Source organism: Tamandua tetradactyla, chromosome 6, assembly GCF_023851605.1.
Source record: "Tamandua tetradactyla isolate mTamTet1 chromosome 6, mTamTet1.pri, whole genome shotgun sequence".
Lineage (NCBI taxonomy): Eukaryota > Metazoa > Chordata > Mammalia > Pilosa > Myrmecophagidae > Tamandua > Tamandua tetradactyla.
The window spans coordinates 66233317-66255879 of record NC_135332.1 but is presented as its reverse complement, the minus strand read 5'-3'; the positions used below and the strand labels follow the sequence as shown (position 1 = coordinate 66255879).

General features: G+C 37.4%; 1 protein-coding gene across 20 annotated transcripts in view; it reads right to left on the bottom strand.

The window, feature by feature from the left end:
* Positions 1-22563, bottom strand: part of MYOCD (myocardin) — a 510995-nt gene that overhangs the window by 364618 nt on the left and 123814 nt on the right. For 12 of the 20 annotated variants that reach the window (XM_077166026.1, XM_077166023.1, XM_077166027.1 and 9 more), the window contains one exon: positions 21049-21257. The exons of 6 other annotated variants lie outside the window; for them this stretch is intronic. The gene's annotated coding sequence lies outside the window, so the exon portion shown is untranslated. Of the gene's footprint in view, positions 1-1926; positions 2011-21048; positions 21258-22563 lie in introns of all 20 variants that reach the window. 2 more of the 20 variants (XM_077166024.1, XM_077166039.1) reach the window with 2 other exon arrangements.

The window sequence follows — 22563 nt, the reverse complement described above, 5'->3', positions numbered from 1 at the left end:
GGCAAATGTTACCAAGACAATCATGAAGAACAAAGTCGGAGGACTAATATGGCTGGATATCAAGACATTACAAACTATCCACCACCTTTTGATGAGAAATCTCAAGTTCCAAAGAACAAGATTCCTGTGAAAGGATAAGGTGGTCATGTGTGGGCTAAACTGACACAAGGTTGCCTGCCACCCTCAAGACACTTTCTGTGCAACTAAGAACACCTGGTCGTGGGTTGGACAACTAGAGCACGGGCTATTCACCAGTTAAAACAAGTGTCCCTCGAAAGGCACCCTGTAAAACATTACACTTGCCCAAAATGCAGACAATTTCCCTCAGGTTTAGGCTTTACATTGTTCACAATTTGAATTAACTGAATGGGTTTTAATCCATCTAAGAAATCCAAGGGTGTTTCACCTAGCATACCAGCTGATTTCATGTACAAAAATTACGATTCTGCATCTTGTCTTACTGGACTGGAGCCCTAGAGAAAATCTTGAATTATAATGGCCCCAATAGGGATCTTTTGATATGCCTAAATTGATATATTTGCACACTCAACTGGAAAATAGAGGCTTTTTGCCTGAGGCTACACAACTACGCAAAATATTGGGCAGCAGCTGACCTGCTCAAATGCCCTCTCTACCACCAGGTGCAACTCTGGAGAGAAGGGAGGGTATGAGAAAGAGCTCTGACTTGTAATTTATGTTTACAAAAGCCTGTTTTGCAAAGATAAGACCTAACAGAGTGGGTAACAGAAAATTCTTGTTAGGCCTATAAACCATTTCCATATAACAAGGAGAGGGCAAGGAGGACTAAGTAAAGCTAAGGAATAAAAGCTGGTTGTCCCAACATTGTGCACCTCTCACCTCTTACCTCTCCTCTTGTGGTTGCAGGAGTGCCCACATGCCCTTCTTGCATGTGTACTCATTAAACTTTCTACCTGCTTGCTCGATCCATGCTGTGCCCTTGAATTTTTTCTCGCAGCACAGCCAGAAACCTAGAAATTCAATGCCGGCAACAGAATTAATTCTAAAATTACCTCTCTTTTAAAAAAATACTAAATTAACAAAAGCTAACAAAGACGCAACTAAGTGCACTATGAAGCTTGAACAAGTATCCAGAACTCCTCACTCTGACTGTTCTAACTCACCTTTAAACCCTTTCTTGTCCTCCTTCTCTATATTCTAGTTTAGCCTAATTCCCCTTCTATAATGGTAAGGTTTCCCAAATCCTACTGAAAATCTAGTTGATTTTGCAAAATAATTCAATCTTATCATTCATATTTATGAGCCTGTTTATTCAGACCCTCATCAATTAATTTAGATGACTGCTGGTGAAGGTCATGCCAAAATCTGGACGGACAAAGCTAATTGGAAGAATCCCTTAAATGACTTCTCAAAATGAAGAAGTACTGACAAAACTGAACCATTTAAGCTAAGGAACTTTACAAGTTCCTAAGGTCATTCCTGAAGTTCTTCCCCAAATTACTGCGTGGAGAAAAATTCAAAAATGTATCCAGAAACTTGATAAGCCCATATATAGGTATAATAGGCTTGAAGAAAACCTTCAAACAATTTTCAGGTCTGGACCATATTAATTCTGAAACCTCTACCCTATTTAATTTTACTTTTGTTAATGCCTTTCAGAAGAACTAAGTGCGACTCTAAAACACAAACAACTAAATTGGGCCATAATGGAACCTACTAATTCAGTAAATCTTACAGATAATTAGATCACACCTCTGAAAAGACTAAAAAAAAACTGAGAAAAAAAGTCCTCCCAAGCTAAAACAGAACCTAAATATGTTCCAATAAACCCTTTAGGCACCAGCATTCGAGGCACTGGTAATCTGGATATTGGAAAAGAAACTGCCCAGACTATCCAAAAACAGCAGCAACCATCAATGCTCTTTGCCCTCTAAGAAAGTAAAGTACCTTTTATATGATTGCTGCCCAAGGAAATAGCAGAGGTTTTTCCAATTGTCCGCATCATATCTTTAGGCAAAATAGATCTGATAACTGGAAACAAAAGAAAACAAGGAAGTATAGGCTGTAATAGATACTAGGGCCACCTGCTCTGAGTTAAACCCCACCACCCTTATTAATACTCCTTCCCGGAGTACAAAACAATTCAAACAGTAGCAGCCTCCAATAAACCCATGACTGCTTTCAAATCCCTCCCAATTCAAGTCCCTTGAGGGATGGGAGAAAAATTATGGAGCTATTAAACTTTACCATCAAGGAAACACCAATACTGTGCCAAACATTAGGGATACCCAAACAAATAGGCCAAGTCCTTGATCTTGAGGCTTGTCTTGTGAAGTTTATGTATGCAGTGGAAAAGCTTAGCTTACCTACAGGGATCCCTAAGAGGCACCTCCAGATCTTTTGTTGCTCAGATGTGGCCTCCCTCTGTCTAAGACCAACTCTGCAAGTGAAACCAATGCCCTTCCCTCCTACATGGGACATGACATCAGGGATGAAAGTCTCCCTGGAAGCATGGGAGATGACTCCCAGGGATGAGCCTGGCCCTGGCACCATGGGATCAACAATGCCATCCTGACAAAAAAGGGGGGAAAGAAGTGTAACAAATGAGGTATCAGCAGCTGACAGAGTTCAAAATGGAGTCAAGAGACTACACTGGAGGTCATTCTTACACATGCTTCAGTTAGAAATTGCTATCTATCATAACTTGCCAAACCCAACCAAAACCATTCCTGCCAATCCTAAAGAACACCCAGGGCATTATATAAGATTCTACAAAGGTTCCATGCAAGGGTAACTTTCCAAAAACCTACAACCTCCAAATGGGTCCCTGGGCCAGATAAGTCCTCAAATGCAGAGGGACCAGCCTTTCCAGAACATCAACTAGTTCCATTCCCCATCCCATATTATTGACAGCTCTTTCCAACATGATAAAGTTAGAGTAGGCATAGCCCAAATACCCCTAAAGAGCGGGAGAAAGATCAAAGGTGATGGTGGAGTTATATACACAGAAGGTCAGGTTTAACAAATGAGTATGAGTGCTGAATCACTATATTGATTTTTTTTTTTTGCTTCCAATATTTAGAGTAGTTAGAAATAAAAACCTAAAATTATAGAATTGTAGCCCATACTAAACCCTGAAATCTGTTCCACAACAAAGTAATTGTTGTGATGTACTTTGAAATTTATTGCTTTTTTGTATATAGGTTATTTAAAGAGAACGAGGAGTATAACAGAGAAGATAGGATTTAACAAATGAGTACTGAATAATTATATTGATATTTCTGTTGGTCTCCAGTGTCTTAGAGCAGCTAGAAGAAAAAAATGAAAATTCGTGGAACTGTAACCCATAACAAGCTTTGTAATCTGTTATATAACCTGCTAAAATGTACTTTGAAATAAAAAATTGGAAGTAAAAATATAAATAGTTCAAAAATGATCTACTTGATTAATAAATGAAGAAAAACAAATTAAAAATATTTTTCTCCTCCTGGGTTTGATTTCTTTTATTAATTAAGTTTTTTAAAAATTATATTTATGGTGAATGGTGCAAGGGTAGCTCAGTGGTAGGATTCTCGCCTGCCAATGTGGGAGACCTGAGTTTGACTCCTGGACCTGCACTTCACAGGAACAATTTTAAAACTTAAAAAAAAAAAGTCTTGGTAAAAATATATTTATGACAACCAAACTGTGAAACAGAGTTGTTTATATACAGGAGACCTAGCCAGGTACAATCCATTTTAAAAGCCAATTAAAAAAAAAATCTGTTCTACATCTAATTGTTGCTATGTGCTTTGAAATTTATTGCTTTTTTGAATATAAGTTATTTTTCACAAAAAAAAGAAAAAAACTTCTTCTAACCTCCAGTGTTTTGGAGCAGCTAGAAGGAAAAATCTGAAATAGTGGAATGGTAATGGATAACAAACTGAAATCTGTTCTATGACTTGTTGAAATGTACTTTGAAAATCATTGTTTTTTCTTTCTTTTCTTTGTATATATTTATATTTAACAACAAAAAAACATTTTTTGAAAAGCAGTTAAAGAAAAAAAAATCCTTCCCAATACCCTTTTAATTAGGACCCTTACAAGGTACTCACCAATTTTTATGAGTTCCTTTTACCTCAATTTACCTTGAGGAAGAAAAAATTCCCTTGGATTATTCCAAACACAATTATCTTTCTCCCAAAGGGGGGAAATTAATTAGGAAATCTTAGAACGAGATTCAACAGACCAAGATAAGGAATTAAGACTCATACATATTCCTATCTTTCAGTCAAAGAAATAAAATTTAAATGCCACTTTCTTTTCGATGCTATTGCAAACCATTTAGCCACATTCTTTCTGCCTTACCTATCCCTGCCCCCAGGACCTCCACCTAGACCTTGACCAAATCCAATGCATTTTAATTTTCCTTCCTCCAAAACCCAAACACCATTTACAAGGATTTTTAGACCTTGAAGGATATTGTAGAAATTGGATACCTATTTTTTTTTAATGGCTCAACCTTTATATGCCTTGCTTAAAGCTGAACAAATTGAGGCCCTTATTTGGATGAAACTAGTCAAAATTCCTTTAAGGAATTGAAGCACAGTTTACTCAGCACTCTTGCTCTGGGACACCCTAATTACAAATTACTATTTTTTTACTCCTTGTGCATCAATGAGAAGGTGTATTAATTAGGATTCTCCAGAGAAACAGAATCAACAGGGAACACTCACAAATACAAAATTTATAAAAGTGGGGGTGGGTCATGAAAAGAATTAGAAATATCTTCCAAGCCATTTGCTTCAGGGCATTCATTTGCAGTTTCATCTGGTGAAACAGGATTAATCACTCTAGGGCTAATCCCTTCAGGAGGAGGTTGGGTGGCCAGCTCCTCAAGGTAGGCTGGAGTTGGGGCAGCTATGTCCTCAGGGCAGACTATTACAGGGTTATCTAGTGAAAGTTCAGCATGACTTAGGGTTTCAACCTCACCCTGGACATCATTATCAATCCATATGTCACCATCTCATTTTTCAGGGTCCCACTCCTTTCCAATCAATGCCGTCACTTTAACAGCAGTTAACGTTGAGATTGACATTGAGAGTTCAGTTTACGTTGTAAAGTTGCTACTCTAACAATAAGATTCTGAGTCTGATTTTCAGAGATCTCTTGTCTATGGCTACAGAAAATAAGATTTTCTTTCCGGATATTCATAGAAGCTTCTACATCTGTCAGACGGCGCTTAAGCTTCTCATTTGAAGCCTTAAACCCATCCCTTTCACTTCTTAATGTAGCCAGTGTATCTAACAACAACCAGCCATCATCTCTATACCTCTTATATCTACAAAACTCTGTAAAGGTGTCAAAAACATCATCCCCCAGAGCCTGGCTTTGTACAAGTGAAGCATTGAGAGAATCGAATGGTGATATTTTGACTATCTCTTTTGCCAACTCACTCCATGGATTGGGAGTGTCATTCTGATTATGGGAATCAGAGTCCTTAGTGCCTCTGAGTGCAGAGTAGAAAACCATTCTTAAAGTTTAAGAATCAATTGAAGGATGAATTATGGGAATTAATAATAGAGATCACCTATTTATGTTCCTCATTCTGTTGAAGCACTCTCTACTGATTGATTAATTTCTTAACAGAATTCCCTTACTTTCCCCTCCCAATGTCTCAACTTTACTTCCTATTATTTCTGACAAAACTCCCATGACTGCGGAGCTGTAACTAATTATTAACACTTTGAATAGATTTGCAAGAAACCCCAACTGATAATGCAGACGTTATTGAGTATACAGATGGTTCCCACCTCAAAGATAACTCAGGAATCTATGGAGAGAATTTGCCTGAGCACAGACCATGCTTGTAACTAACTTTGATGAGACTCTGCACTGATTTTAATCTTGTATTGCATTTGATTGTTACTGAAATACTTTAAAGTTTACTGATATTGTGATGGAATTAATGTATTCTGTGTATGGGAAAACATTTTTTTAGGGTCCAGAGGGTACAATATGCTGGTCTGAAAGGATGTACGTACCCTAGAAAAGTCATGTTTTAATCCTAATTCCATTTTGTAAAGGTAGCCATCTTTTCTAATTCCTATTCAGTACTATATATTTGAATCTGTAATTAGATCATCTCCCTAGAGATGTGACTCAATCAAGAGCGGTTGTTAAGCTGGATTAGGTGGAGATGTGTCTCCATCCATTTGGGTAGGTCTTGATTAGTTTACTGGAATCCTATAAAAGAGGAAACATTTTGGAGAAAGCGGGAGATTTGGAGAGAGTAGAATGACATAGCCACAAGAAGCAGAGTCCACCAGCCAGCAACCTTTGGAGATGAAGAAGGAAAACGCCTCCCGGGGAGCCTCATGAAGGGAAGCCAGTAGAGAATGCTAGCAGATGATGCCATGTTTGCTACATGCCTTTCCACATGAGAGAGAAATCCTGACCCTGTTCACCATGTGCCTTCTCACTTAAGAGAGAAACCTGAACTTCATTGACTTTCTTGAACCAAGGTATCTTTTCCTGGAGGCTTTAGATTGTACATTTCAATAGTTGTTTTAATTGGGACATTTTCTTGGCCTTAGGACTATAAACTAGCAACTTATTAAATTCCCCTTTCCAAAAGCCATTCCATTTCTGGTATATTGCACTCTGGCAGCTAGCAAGCTAGAACAGATCTGGTACTGGAGAAGTGGGGTGCTGCTGCAGTTTGCAAATACCAGACATGTTGGAACAGTTTTTTTGATGGATAGGTGGAGATTTTGGAGGAACTGTGAAGATGATGGAGAAGTCCTGGAGTGCTTGAAGAGACTGTTGGTATAAATAGAACCACTGCCAATCTGGACAAAGGGGGACACAAAAGGGACAAATTGGAGTTTGCAGAGTGAGAACCATGGAATCTCCTGTCTGAAGCCAGGAAGACTAGAGCCAGGAGAGTGGACCCACCCCTATACATGGAGAGGGTGAGTATGCCCTGAGGATAGGGGATGAGTCTCCCACCTTGTTGCAGTGGAAGAGTTGTGCTGCCTCAGGCCTTGGAGAAGGTATAGTATGCTCCTTGTGGACTGGGGACAGCCTGGCTGCCACCACACGGAGGGGTTGAGTGTGTGCCCTGGAAATGACAGAAAGCCCAGGTGTGGTTCCAATGCTTGGAGAGGATGGAGCTGAGAAAAATGTGGTCTCCTCAATGTCCCCTGAGGTTGATTTGCCTTTGCATATTGTCACCAGATAACTTGTTTTGAGATTCATAGGTCCACAGCCAGAAGAGAATTTTTGTCACTTTAATGTCATTTAAGGTGATGTGTATAGTTGCCAAGTTGAGAAGGGGTGGACATGTAGTAGTTAGGTTCAGGTGTCAACTCAGCCGAGTGAAGGTACCTAGTTCTATTACTGTGGACATGAGCCAATGGCATATGAACCTCATCTGTTGCTGATTACATCTGCAGTCAGCTAGGAGGCATGTCTGCTGCAATGAATGATGTTTGATTTAATTGGCTGGAAGCTTAAATGGGAGAGGTCAATGTAGCACAGGCCAAGCAGCTCAGCATACCTCATCTTAGCACTCACAGCTTAGCCCAGGCCTTTGGAGATGCAGAAGGGAATCACTCCAGGGAAAGTTGTTGGAACCCAGAGGCCTGGAAAGGCCAGTGGAGATCACCCTGTGCCTTCTCGTGTAAGAAAGAACCTCAGTTGAAAGTTAGCTGCCTTTCCTCTGAAGAACTATACACTTTTAACTAAATAAATCCCCTTTTATTAAAAGTTAATCCATCTCTGGTGTATTGCATTCCAGCAGCTAGCAAACTAGAACAGATATGCTATTACCACTAACCATGAATCAATAGAAGCAAATTCCTTACCTAGCAAGCTGATAAAAACCTGTATACATGCAGAAGGAAAAACAGCAAATACACACACTGATAGTTTCTATGCTCCTGAGGGTTGTTTGTAACTTAAGGATGTTACAGAAACAAAGAGGTTTTTTACCTCCAGTGGGGGAAAAAGAATTGCTAAATGCTATACTGTTAACAAAGGTTTTGGCTATGATTAAAATTCCTGTTCTAAGAAATGATGATCATGCATCTATGTGATGATGTTAAGAATTACTGATTGCATATGTAGAATGGAAGGATTTCTAAATGTTGTGTTAATTTCTTTTTTTTCTTTAATTAATAATAAAAAAAAAATGTAGGAAAAAAAAAATTCCTGGTCATACTCTGGCAAAGATGGAAGAAAGCACTGGCAACCACATGGCAGATGTAGCTGCAAAAAAAAATACAGCTATAAATTCTAGTCCTAGTCCTGTTTCTGTAATGACTTTTGAACCAAACAACTATTGGGGAGAAAAGAAGGAAAAACCCTGGCAGCTTTTATAGGCCTGCAATTAAATCATGGTTTAGCCCTGATGTTAAAGCAGGCCTCCTTACGTGCCTCCAGGAAACAGTCTTTGAAATTATTCATAATATGTCTTTTTAGTAAACAATTAAACAATTTGTTTAATTTGTCACAAGCATAATTCAGGAAAACCTTTCCATAGTTCTCAAGGACATTTTCCCTTACCTGCTGGACCTTTTGAAATTTAGCAATTGGACTTTATTCAATTACCCTCATACCAAGGCTATAAATATTTTTTTTAAGTTTAGTACTATATATTTTTAAATTTTTAAAAATTTATTTATTAATTAAAAAAATTAACAAACCAAATAAAACACCAACATATATAATCAGTAATTCACAATATCATCACTTAGTTGCATATTCATCATTTCTTAGAACAGTTGCATCAATTCAGAAAAAAAAAATAAAAAGACAATAGAAAAAGAAACAAATGAAAACAGAAAAGAAAAAAAAAAGATTATACCTACCATACCCTTTACCCCTCACTTTCATTGATCACTAGCATTTCAAACTAAATTTATTTTAGCATTTGTTCCCCCTATTATTTATTTTTATTCCATATGTTCTACTCCTTTGTTGACAAGGTAGATAAAAGGAGCATCAGACACAAGGCTTTCACAATCACACAGTCACATTGTGAAAGCTATATTATTATACAATCATCCTCAAGAAACATGGCTACTGGAACACAGCTCTACATTTTCAGGCAGTTCCCTCCAGCCTCTCCATTACATCTTGAATAACAAGGTGATGTCTACTTAATGTGTAAGAACAACCTCCAGGATAATCTCTCAACTCTGTTTGGACTCTCTCAGCCATCGACACTTCGTCTCATTTCACTCTTGCCTCTTTTGGTCGAGAAGGTTTTCTCAATCCCTTAATGCTAAGTCTCAGCTGATTCTAGGGTTTTTCTCAATCCCTTGATGCTGAGTCTCAGCTCATTCTAGGATTTCTGTCCCATGTTGCCAGGAAGGTCCACACCCCTGGGAGTCATGTCCCACGTTGGGGGGGTGGGTGTGAAATTTCTTGTTGTGTTGGCTGGAGAGAGAGGCCACATCTGAGCAACAAAAGAGGTTCTCTTGGGGGTGATTCTTAGGCCTAAATTTTAAGTAGACTTGACCTATCCTTTGTGGGGTTAAGTTTCATATGAACAAACCCCAAGACTGGGGGCTCAAGGCTATAAATATTTTAATAATGATTTGTATGTACTCCCATTGGGCTGAAGCTTTTCCCTATGGATAAGCTAGAGGGGTCACCATCACAAGGGTACTATTATAGAAAAGATTTCCAATTTGAGAAATACCCTCAGAAATTCAGAGTGACTGAGGAACTCACTTTGTAGGACAAATTCTGAAAACAATATGCAATATATGGTCTATCTGCAACATTTTCATGGTGCCTATTGCTCTTAATCCTCAGGGTTAATAGAAAGAACAAATAATGTAATTAAAACTAAAATAGTAGGGTATGCAGGTGGTTCAGTGGTAGAATGCTTGCCTTCCACACAGGAGACCTGTGTTCAATTCCCAGACCATGCATTAAAAACAAACAAACAACAACAACAAAAAAACCAATTAGCTTAATTCATGGAATTCTTCAATCTACTATGGCTAAAAAGCCTTATCTATAGTGTTATTAAGTCTAAGATCCACTTCTTTTAGAAAACATAAGTTACCCCCATTTGAAATTATAACCAGGAGACCTATGAAAATAAATTCTGGAACAGAGTAAACCTTGTCTCATAAAAGGAAATATATTAATCTATTGTCAGGAACTAATCAAAACCTTAAAGAAAACTGAAACTCTGGTAGAACAATCCTTTTACAGCATGCTCCAGGTAGATGAAGCTATTCTGATCCACAATCTTCAGTCTGACAACTTTATATATTGGAAAATACAGCACTGTAAGGATGGAATCCGACCTCGCTGGAAAGGGCCCTACCAGGTACTGATAACTAGCCCATGTGTAGCTGAATTAGAAAGTATTGATTCTTTGATTCATATTTCTCATTCAAAGAAAGTTCCCTGCCCTGCCTGGAAATCCATTCTTACTGGTGACATAAAGCTCAGAATTACCAAAGATGAGAAGTAGACAGCATCTGATGCAGGCAGCTTTTCCAAGACCTGGGACCAAGCCTGTGTAATAAATACTTACCCCTGATCTTAAGGAATGAGCCTCCCTGGCGCTGAAGGATTAACACCAAATGTTGATCAACGAGGCTTTTGGAGGAAGGGGGAAATGGTAAAAGAAATGAAACAAAATAGAGTTTCTATGGCTGAGAAATTTTAAATGGAGGAAGGAGATCATTCCAGAGGGTCCTCTTATGCAGGTCCTCGCCAGATATCACAAACACCAAAATATGCAAAGCCTCAAACAAAATGTTCCTCCAGATCCTAAGGATACCCAGACACCATAAACAAACCACAAGATAAAGAACTCAGTTAACTATCTAACCTAAAGGACAATTAGAGTGCCCCAAATATCCACCAACAACAAATGACCTGTGTAATCTTCTTTTCCTTTAAAACCCTTGCCTGGAAATGCCAAGATGGGATGCAATTTGGGTTGCTGTATGAATCTGTGTTCTTTAAATTGCAATTCTAAGACCCCAAATAAATACCTGTATTACCTTGCAGCTTAGTTTGTTATTACTTGGTTGACCACATCCTAGAAAACAATCAATTCCAGGTGCATTCTAGACCTAACAGTGAAACGTGAAACCATAAAACTTCTAGAATATACAGAATATCTGAATGATTTTTGAATAAGCCGTGATTTCTTAATTAGGACATAAAAAGCACTAACCATAAAAGAAAGGTTATTAAAATTGAGTATTCTTATACTTAAGAGATTCTATTCTTTCAAAGGCATTATTAATAAAGTCAAAGACAAGCCTCATAAAGGGGAAGATATTTGCAATACATATAATGGACAAGCACCTCAGTCCAAAATATTTAAAGAACGTCTAAACATCAATCCATAGAGAAATGGGTAAAAATCTTGAACAGGCATTTTACCAAAAAAGGATACACAGTTAATAAGCATATAACAACATGCGCAACCTCATTATTCATTAGAGAAAACCAAATGTGATAGTACTGCATACCTACCAGTGTGGCTGAAATTTAAAAAGACAGGTAATATGGATAATTGGCACAGATGTGAAGTAACTAGGAATCTCTCATGCACTGATGATGCAGATTATAAGTTGTTATAATGACTTTGAGGAATATTTGGCAGTACCAAATAAAGCTAAACAAGGATGTACTCTACTCCTAGAAATATATGCAGTGAAAATGCATAAGTATGTAGAGTGGACAGATTCTAGGGTGGCACCTTCATGATCCCCACCTCCTGACATTCACTGTCTTGCATAGTCTCCTCCCCCTGAGTACAGACATGACCTGTGATTTGCCTCAAACCAACGCAGTATGTCAAAGATGACAGAAGGGACTGTTAGTTTATGTACATGATTATGTCTATAAGATTGCAGTGCCCTTCCTGCTGGGGGCCTCACTGGCTTTGAGAAGGGAGGTAACCACATTAGAGGACCTGCATGGCGAGAATAGCAGGCATCTCTAGGAGCTGGGAGCAACTCCCAACAAGGAACCAAAACCCTCAGTCCTACAACCACAAGGAACTGATTATGTAAACAATTTTAGTTGAGCTCCAGATGAAACCACAGCTCCAGTTGCCATGTAATTTCCAGCCTTGTGAGACCCTAAGCATGGAAAAACTTAATACATGTTTTTATTTATTAAGAGGAACATTCCATAAGAGGAAATGTTGTGAGATCAAAATCACACCCACAATTGACAGCAGAGGATAAATACTGTATTTATTTCAGAATTTGCCATATTAATCCTGTCATTCATTCAACAACATTTATTGAACAGTACTATGTATAAGTGATTACAGACATGATTAAATCTCAGTCCATGACTTTACAAGGTCACAGCTTAGAGAGAATAGAAATTATATTTTATAATACAGTGATAAGTGCTTTTGTGGGGGGATGCAGAAAGTAATATGATGAATCTTTTAAGTTAGCCTGAGAGGAGAGGGAGAACTTTTGGGAAAAAGTGGTTTTTGAGACAGGTTTGAAAAGATGAGCAGAAATCTTTCTTGCTCTGGGTAGCATTTACATGGATATTTTCATTTTGGGGTGATTCCTTGAACTATACACTGATGACTTGTTCAGTTCTGTGAATGTACAATATACTTAAAATGTTTAGTAAAAAACAACCCCTACATTTGTCATAGCCCTTTCAATATTGTTCTCTACTATACATTATGGGCGTCTCTGAGACTAGATTTCCTGCATATTCTTACCTCCTGGAAAAACAAAGATGACTAGCTGTCAAGGAAACCTGTGTTCCACTTGCTGGTATACTGTGTAAACTGAGAAATGACTGCCAGCCAGATATTATATTTCCCAGTGTTCCTTGCAGCCTTTTTGGGCCATGACTAGTTTTCACCAATACCTGAAAGGCTAAGTATCACTTCTGGGCTTAGTTTTAAAAAAGTTAAACAGACACGCCTCCTCCACACTATCTTTTTCCTTTCAGCAGCTGATTGCAACACTGATGAGACCCTAGGATGCAAAGTCACAAGAGAGAAGAAACGTGAATCACCACATAGCGGGGAGCTATCCACTGACCAACTATGTCTCCTTTGAATGGTTATATTGAGAAAAACAAAACAAAACAAAACAAAACTTGTAATATGCTTAAGGCACTTAAGTGCAGGCATTTCTTTCTTCACTGAGCTTATCCTACCCAACTAATTCTTTCTCTCTCCGTCCTCCCTTCTTTCTTTCTCCCTCCCTCTCTCCCTTCCTCCCTTCCTCTCTTCCTTTTTAGAGGCTGCTTTTGTTAGTACCACTGTGTTGGACTATTCTAAGATGTAATTTATTGAGTTTATTTTAAATTTCAGTATTCTACTTTTTTTTTTAGTTTCCAGAGCCTCTATTTTGTTCTTTATCAAAACTGCTAGGTCAAAATGGGTCCCTGGTCCACATAAGTCCTGAAATCTAGACCAGCCTCTGCAGAACATCAGATAGTTCCATCTCCCTACTCCATATTAGTGACATATTTTTCCAATATCAAAAATTTAGAATTGCCATAGCCCAAAAAACCCCAGTGAGAGATATGGAAAGATCAAAGGTGATGGTGGAAATATACATAGAAGATAGGACTTAATAAATGAATATGAATGCTGAATCATTAAATTGATATCTCTTTTTGTTTCCAGTATTTTAGAGCAGCTAGAGATAATAACCTAAAACTGTGAAATTGTAACCCATGTCAAAGTCTGAAATATGTTCTACAACTAATTGTGGTGCTGTGCTTAGAAATTTATGGCTTTTTTGGCATATATGTTATTGTACAAAAAAGGAAGGAAAAAAGTCGATTGTGATGATAAAAAAGTATTTAAGTTCACTAGCCTTCTATATTCTGGAGCAGCTAGAAGGAAAAAGCTGAGAGGATCGTATGGTAGCCCATGACAAACTCTGGGATCTCTCCTGTCACTTCGTTTTGAAGAGTGCTTTGAAAACAATTTTAAAAGTTTAGAAAAAAAAAACAAAAACTGCCAGGTCAGTTTTTAGAGTTTACTATTTCCAGAGGATACGTCTAATCTTGTCTTTTTCTTTATACACAGGAGAGCAAAATTGTTTTATAATCTGTATCTAGTGCTTCCAATATCTAAGTACTTATGAGACTTATGTTGCCAGTTGTTTCTGCTACTTCTTGCTCATGGTGGTTTATTTCCTGTGTGCTCAGTTAGTATTACTGTAAACACTCATTTTCCTTAAAAAGAAATTATCTGTGGATCTTCCTTGTGTCAGTCGGATTCCTGGAGACCCTACCAGTTCTAGATGATTTAAACCTGAATTAGCTATCAAGTTGCTTTGCACCAAAAGGAGTTTTATATGTGTATGGCAAACCACACAAGAGAAAGTTTATGGTTTTAACTGCCTAATATTATTTTCCCTCTGTCCTGCCTAGGACCAAACAAACAAAACAAACAACCTTCCTCTATAGTCTCCTGTGAACGGGAGAAGAACGGAAAGTTTGCAGCTGATTAATTTCCCCTAAGGGTTTGACTTTCTGGGGTCCCAGTTTTATAATAGAAGCATCTTTTTTTAGATCCCCACTTTGAGAAACCTCTTGTTTTCTGTTTTTTCTCTGTTGTTTTGTTTTGTTTATTTGTTTTCAGATTTCAATACCCAGCTGAAGTTTGCCTATCTTTCAAGTTCCCTCATGGTGAGAGCTGCTTCAGGTTCCTGCTAACCTGTCAGATTCCTAAATTCCTTTAGATCGTGACCTTGTAATCCTTTACTATCTTGTTATTTCTTTGCTGCTGTAGAGAGAAGGTTTTAATGAGTATGCTCTCCAACAATTTTAGGTTCCAGAAAAGGATTGGTCCTCAGAACTTCGCCTGTCATAATACCAGAAATAGATAAATAAGGATTGTTGGAAAAGAAGAGACAGGCAGTAAAAGAGAAATCTAATACTGATCTGGAATGAAAAGTACTCAACTATCTCCTTAGAACATAAGAATTAGGGGCCAGAGGGATAGGGAGAAAATAAAAATATTCTAATTTAGTGTTGGGGAAGTAGTACAGTAATAAAGCATCTTAGTGGGAAAAAGCAGGAGTTTCTTGCTTTCATACAATAGTGTAAAATATATGTTTGACTGTAAGAGTCAGGAAATAAAAGGTAGCTATTAGCAGAATGGAAAAGTACAGTAGAATTTTCAAACAATAAGAAAAAATAGAATGAATGGTAAGTAAATAAAGTCAGCTAAAATGAAAAATAACGAATCACAAGGTATAATAAATAGTAAACATAAAAGATGGGTGCAATGAAATTAAGTATTATATGTCAAACTAACTGAATAGGATGAATTAGTCCATTAAATAACTGAGATTGTTATATCAAATTAAAAAACAAAACTCAGATATATGCTGTTTATAAGGAACACTCTCAAAAATGGAAAAGAAACATTGACAATAAAGGGATAAGCAAAGAGATGTCAAGCAGATACTAACAAAAAGAAAGCAGGAATGACAATATTATTATCAGACAGGGTGGAACTTAAGGTTAAAAGCCCAAAACAAAATAAAAAGGAACATTGTGTAATAATAAAAGACAATTTATGAAGAAGAAACAATGATCACAAACCTGAATGTCTAATAAAAATACAGCATCTAAGTATATAATATTAATTATTAGAGATCCAAAGAACCGTTGATTACAAAAAAACTATCACAGGAGGTTATAATGTACCTCTTTCAGAATCAGACAGTTATGACATACAAAAAAATAAGCCAGGACACAAAATATTTGAACAATACATAAGTATATATATATGTTTTTCTTAATGTCCATGAATTCTTTACAGAAATCAATTACACGCTTGGATACAGAGAAACTTAACAAATTCAAAGAAGCAGAGAGTTTCAGAGAGTTATATTCTCTGATCATAATCCAAAAGGAATAGAAATAAAAAATTAAAATATGATAAGAAAAACTTTCATTACTTAGAAATTAAGAAACACTCTCTTAAATAACCCTTGGATCAAAGAAATAGGGAATCAAAATTGAAATCACAATCTAGCTTGATAAGAAAAGAAGAACACATCATACCAAAATATGTATAGCAGTGGAAGCTATACTGAAAATTTATAGCCCTAAATACGTTCATTACTAAAGATAAAAATATAATTAATTTATTTGAAAGTAGAAATAGAAAAGTGATAGAAAATCAACAGATTTGATCTTAGGGGACAATCAACCATAAAATTGGCAAAATTCTGCAAAGTCTAATCAGGGAAAAGGAAGCAAAACTAAAAACAGATTAGAATCAAGAAGTGAAGCACAGAAAAAACTACAGAGTAAATATCACAGTCCAATCAATCCAGGAGATTTCTAACTCTTGATGAACTCATGTAAAAAGTAAAATTACTAAAATGACCCTCTCCCAAACCTGAAAACCTGAATAAGCTAATAATTATGTATGTAATTGAGGTTTTTAAAGAATTACCATATAACAAAGGTCAAGGTGAGAGCTAATCTATTAAGGGCCAAACCTTTCAAGAATAAATAAACTCTTTAGGGTCCTGGCATTTAACGTTTTTAAAAAAATAATTACTGTAGCAGAAAAGATAAGTTATAGGCTAATGTATAAGTTTAAAATATTCTCAACAAAATACTCAGAAAAATAATTCATCTGATTATTAAAAAGATACTCTTCTTTGACTAAGTAGGATTTAACTAAAGGATGGCAAAATGAAATGAAGAAATCTAATAATGAAATGCATCACATACCTTTTTTTTTCCAAGTGGTAAAAGTTTCATTAAAATTAATGTAAAAAACTGGTAAGAATAGAGATGAAAGTGAGGAGAAAAGGAGCCTTCCTTAACATAACAATTTGTAAAATGCTATAAGATGACTATGTTCACATTAGTTAGTACAATTCTCTACATATGTTGTGAGTATCCAATAAATAAATATGCATTCAGTTGAATGGAATGCCTACTGTCATGTGAATGGTCTATGCAATAAATAGTACACAGTTTCAGAGGACAGAGGTTCACCAAAGGTTGCACTGGCCAGTGAAGTGTTAATGGGGTAGAGGTCAGAATTAAGATATTTACAAAGAAAAGAGGAGGGCATTTGCTACCAGAAGAATTTCAGGAGTCTAGAATTCAACTCAGCAGGATCAAGGACTAGTTATGAGGCTGTTCTTTAACCTGCAGGCACAGGTAGCCATTGAAATTTGCATCAAGGAAGTGAGATGTCCAATGTTCCATTTGAGGGCTATACATTTGAAAGGATTATGGATTCAAAACAAAAAATCACAGCTAGAAGACCAGTTAACAGTCTATATTGTAATAGCTCAGGCCCATGGGGAGGACAGGGAAGAAGAGAGGAAGAGAAGTGAGGGGAGAGAGGGTGGGTGTTGGGGATTGAGTTATAGCTACCATAAGGACATGTTAATGTCCTAACCCCTGGTCCCATGGGTGTGAACCTATTTGTAAAAAAAATCTTTGAAGATGTTATTGGTTAAGGCAAGGCCAAATTGAACCTGGGTGGGCCTTAATTTACATGACAGAAGTCCTTATAGGAGAGGAAATTTGGATGTAGGCAGTCAGTACAAACCAGAGGTAGAGACAGAAAGAGACAGATTCCATATGATGGAGGCAAAGACTGAGCCAACAGTACAGACCTTAGAGAAAACACAGCCTGCAAATACCTTGATATTGGACTTCTAGCCTCCAAAACTGTGAGTCCATAAAATCCTGTTGTTTAAGCTGACCAGAGGGCAGTATATATCATAACAGTCCTGAAGAACTAAGGCAGGAGACAAGAGGAAGGGCTGGGAAGGGTAGGTTCTGCTCTGTGGAAAGGTCATAGTACTATTTCCCACCATTCTCTGGTTCCGTTTTTCTACATCAATTCAAAGATAAGCACTCTGGCACCTCCCTCTATCTGGTTCTCCCAGCCTTGCTCAATTTATATCTTCTGCTTCTCTCTGCTGCCATCACTTGCACTCTAGCTACATCATTTCACACCTGGACTGTGATAACTTCTCAATGGTTTTCCCACATCTACTCCTGTCCCCTTAAAATCTGTTCTTCAAACCAAAGTGTGTGTAATCGCACATACACACACATACATACACACTCAATACATATATTTTGAGCTCCTAGTATGTGCCAAACTCAATTCTAGACATTGGAAATAGCAATTCTCCTTTCCCTCACAGAGGTTATATCAAGTAGGACAGCCAGAAAATAAATAAATGAATATAAAATATGTAGCTATGAATAACTATAAGGATGAACAATACAGCGTTGTAAGGGAACAGAGCAAAATGAAGGATTCTGGGGGTTGGGGAGTCAGGGGAAGCTAGCATGAGGAGGGGAACTTGAACAGATTATCCATTAAATGACTAAAAGTGATGTAGGTACAAAAAGAGAGAGAAGGAAATTGAGGGCTTTGGAAGAACACCCACCTACATTTTCTAACAACTTGGTTTTCACGAGGGGTTTACCTTTTAAACTTGCAGTTTGATTTCAATTACTACAACTCCATTTATGCTCTAAGCATTGAAATGATGATAAAATTGTTCTGGGGAGCAAGTGATCAGGTTTGCCTTGCTAATTTTAGAATGTTAAAAAAAAATGGACTACAAAAATAGAAACTCTTGGAAAATACATTCTTAAGTAGACCCTTTTTTAGATAACTAAAAGTCACTTGGCTTTTGGTGACTGTATTACACATAGTTTCCTCAGATTTTTCTAGTACTGAACCTTCTGGAAATATATATAACTGGCTTAGAAAAATAAAATTTGGCTCTCATTCTGCCTACCCCACTGTTGTTGTTGATTTTTCCAGTTCTAGAAGCTTTTATAAATTATTCTCAGAGCAATTTAAATTCGGTAGAAAGAACATTCAGCCTGTAGACGAACCTCAGCTTTTAACTTAATTCTAGAAAAAGTGTCACAGTTCAGGTGAGGCTAACCCATTAGAATCCCTTGTTCCCCATTAAACCAATTTTTTTCTAAAGGTGTGTGAATTAAATATGAATTTGATCAATGTATACAAGAATATCTAGGGAGTTTTAAAAAGACTAGCTGTTGTAAATATATATATATATATATATACCAAAGGAAAAAACCCACAAAAATCGAGTATACCTTTTCTCAGACAGTTGGCAGTTGGAAATGCAGATAATTTCATAAGAAAATGCAATATTCTATTTTCACAGGCTATCCAAAACAAACAAACAAAAAAACTTCCATGGAGTTTAGTCAAATTTCAAGGGAGGAACCGTAGTAAAACACGGGGTTTGGTGAAGGAAAAAAAAAATGGGACGGTTGTGTTAAAACTCATTAATTAATATATATAAATTGAAGGCTGTTTTATACACATATGTGAGATAAATGAAAGACATGTTTTACAAATGGAAATGCAAGTGTGGGCAACATAAAAGACTTCAGAAGAGACTTCTAACAGATTTGCAGCCTTTAATAAAACAAATTCTACCTAAGATACATTTAATCACGATTTGTGAAGAAGGGAAGTAATTATTTTTTTTCGGTTTTAGAAGCAGGCCCCTCTTTTGATTTTAACTTAGATTTTTCTATTAATGTATTAGCATTAGAAAAGTTATGCTAAAAATAACTTTAAGAACACATTGTAAAAGACTCCAGTGCCAATAAGAGAGGACTGAGGATTGTTGGGTTTTTATAAACACATTAAATAAGTCTGCTTGGTGGAGTGATGAAAATGCGCTAAAAATGATTGTGATTATGGTTGCACAACTCTGTGGATATATAAAAAACCAATGAGTTATGTTTTAAAAGAGTGAATTGTATGGTATGTGATTTATAGTTCAATAAAACTGCTATAAATACATATGTGTGTATTTATGTATAAATTTACATATGTATTTATATGGGAATATATGTGTATATACATGTGTATGTATATCTATATATATGGAAAAATATATATGTGTATATATGGTTTGTGACATATATATATTTTAACTGGTGAATTCTTTATACAGTCAGAAGCAAAGTTGGGCTCTGAGAGTCTTAAAGAACCCAGAAGCCTATGGGAATGGATTTTTTGGCAAGTCTTTGGGCTAAGAGGACATAAAGATAGGTCAGCTAGGATGCAGGGGCTGAGGGGATCTTTCCATGTCCCTTTTTCCCTCTGTATCTTGGTTCTGCTCCTTGAATATCTCTTCTCTAGCTGCCCACCTCTCTTTTCCACTGATTTCTCCTCAAAGTTGCCAAAAAGCCCTGACTGACCCTATGTCTCTAAATTGTTCATTGAATTGAATTATGGATGATCTGCCACAGGTAGTATATTTTTTTAGACGTTCTAGGTTCCCTAGCTAAACTTGGAAATTTTTATGCTTTTTGTTTAATTGTGTTGTATTTTATGAGAAGTCATGTCACTTTTCTTTTGGGCAACAGAGTCTGAGTGCGTGTGTGTGTCGTGTGCACGCAGGGATCCTCAATTCAGGAAAATTGCCATATTAAACTTCTCAGAGTCTGCTTTTTCTTTTAAATCCAGAAATAGGATTTATCAGTTGGGGTTCACTCAGGAAAACAGAAACAGACAGACCATTCTCTTGATTTAAAATACACTGGAATTATTTCCAAGACTCAGATACTTGTAAGAAAGCATGAATACTTGGGCTTTGGCTGTGTAAAATTCACTTTGCCTCATATTCAAACTTCATAGACATGATTCCCCCTTAAATAGGACCATTCTTTAAAACTCCAGAGTTCAAACTTAGAACACAATTTCAACCAGAGAGAGAGAGAATACTTGTGAGGTCAAAGGGACTCAATGTCGTAGATGTCTATGGCAGTGACCTTGTCTCATAAATCTTTGCCATGGAAATGACATCACCATGCTTACTGGAAGATGGAGCTAAAACCCCCTGTTTTATAAGACTGTAGTGGATCTGTTGGAAGAGGAACATGAGGCTCCCTCCTCTCCCACCTTCCCTTCCTCCCTCTTCTATGCAGAACAAACTGGCTCCAGGAGACGCACTCCCCAAAGGTCCATCATTTCATTAAGGCCACTTTTTCAGGCATGAGCTCATTGCTTTCAGTTAAATAGTAATAAATGATTTGTAAGGAGCAACTTACATCAGTGCCTTATAAATAACCACCAACTGCTGCATTTGACTTCCTTGAAATGTTGACTCAGACGCTGGATGTACACAAGGGTACCAGCTCTGTAACCTCTCAATCCCTTAATGCCAGACAAGTTAGAGTAAGCCTTCGGAGCCTGCCAAAGGGACGAATGGTTCAGCTTCTCACACACATAGAACCACTTTAGGCAGTGTCTCTATGCCCTGTGTAGGAAAGAAAAAAAGTGGGGTAGACCATGCTCCTGGGGTCACTCTGTCCCCATCGATTTTTTTCCCCTATAATTCTGCTATGAATAAGTGAACAAGAATTTCCTTCCCCATTATCAGAGCCCTCACATTCTGTGTTTTCCACAAGCTGCTCCCAAGAGTCCCCAAATGGAAAGGACAAAGTTCACCATTGTCAACCACAAGGAACAGGTAAGAAACCCCTTTCTTCTCACTCTTAGACTAAGAGTGTTTGTTCTCATTTGCTAAAAGAGTTAGAATTGCTTTGAAGGAATTAGAAAGGCAGGAGTATGACTTTTCAATTCAATTCTCTCACACAATGACCCCCAAATTTTAAGTGGTTCTTTAGGAAGAGTGTAAAGGATTTGAGGCTAGGAGTGAAGAGGCTTGGGCCTGGGAATTGTCTTCAGCCTTGACCCACTGAAGATCTGAGTGGGGTTGATCTAACTTTGGACAAGACTGAGAGCCCTTGAGACAGTTTCCTCAACTGTAAACTGAGATTGCTAAAGTACCTCTCCTATCCATCTCACAAGGTTGATGCAGGATCAAATGAGAATGGGAACATGCTTTGAATATTTAAAGTACTGCACACATATTAGGTAGATAGGCCCATACCCACCTAGGCCCTGAAGCTCTTCCAACTGATAGGTATAGAACCCAGCCTCCAGTTCATACCTTCCATCCTAGAGTAGATTGAATTATTGATCCCAATTCCTTACCCCTTCCCACATCCATGTCCTAGACTATATATTACTTTGCAACTCCTCCAACTAAAATCAGAGTGTACTTCCTCTAGTGAACCCAGTCATCCCAGTTTTCCCAGGACTGAGAGATTTTCCAACATGTGGCTTTCAGAGCTAAAACCTGCAAAATGAGATGGGTTAGCCAGTCTAAAAGACTTCTACTTCTTGTCTTTGGGCATAGCTGTGTAATTTATTTTGGCCAATTTGCTAATGAGATTTTAGCAGAAAGGACACAAGCAAAGTTTTGACAAATATGTATGTGGTGGTACAGGGCATGTGCTTCTCTGTCATAGCCATGAAAAGGGCTTCCTTCCTTCCTGAGTAGCTGCTGTCCCCTCAGCCAGTACCCTAGAAGGAATGTATGCAAAGCACCTGAGCAAAACTTGGCAGACTAAGCAAACCCAGAAGGATCATTCTGGGTGTGAATAGACTGGTCCACTCCCAGCTGACCCACTGACGTGTGAAATCAATAGTTGTTATTTTAAACCAGGGAATACTGGAGCACTAGCTAACTGACACAGGGCATGTCTCTTCTATCCCCA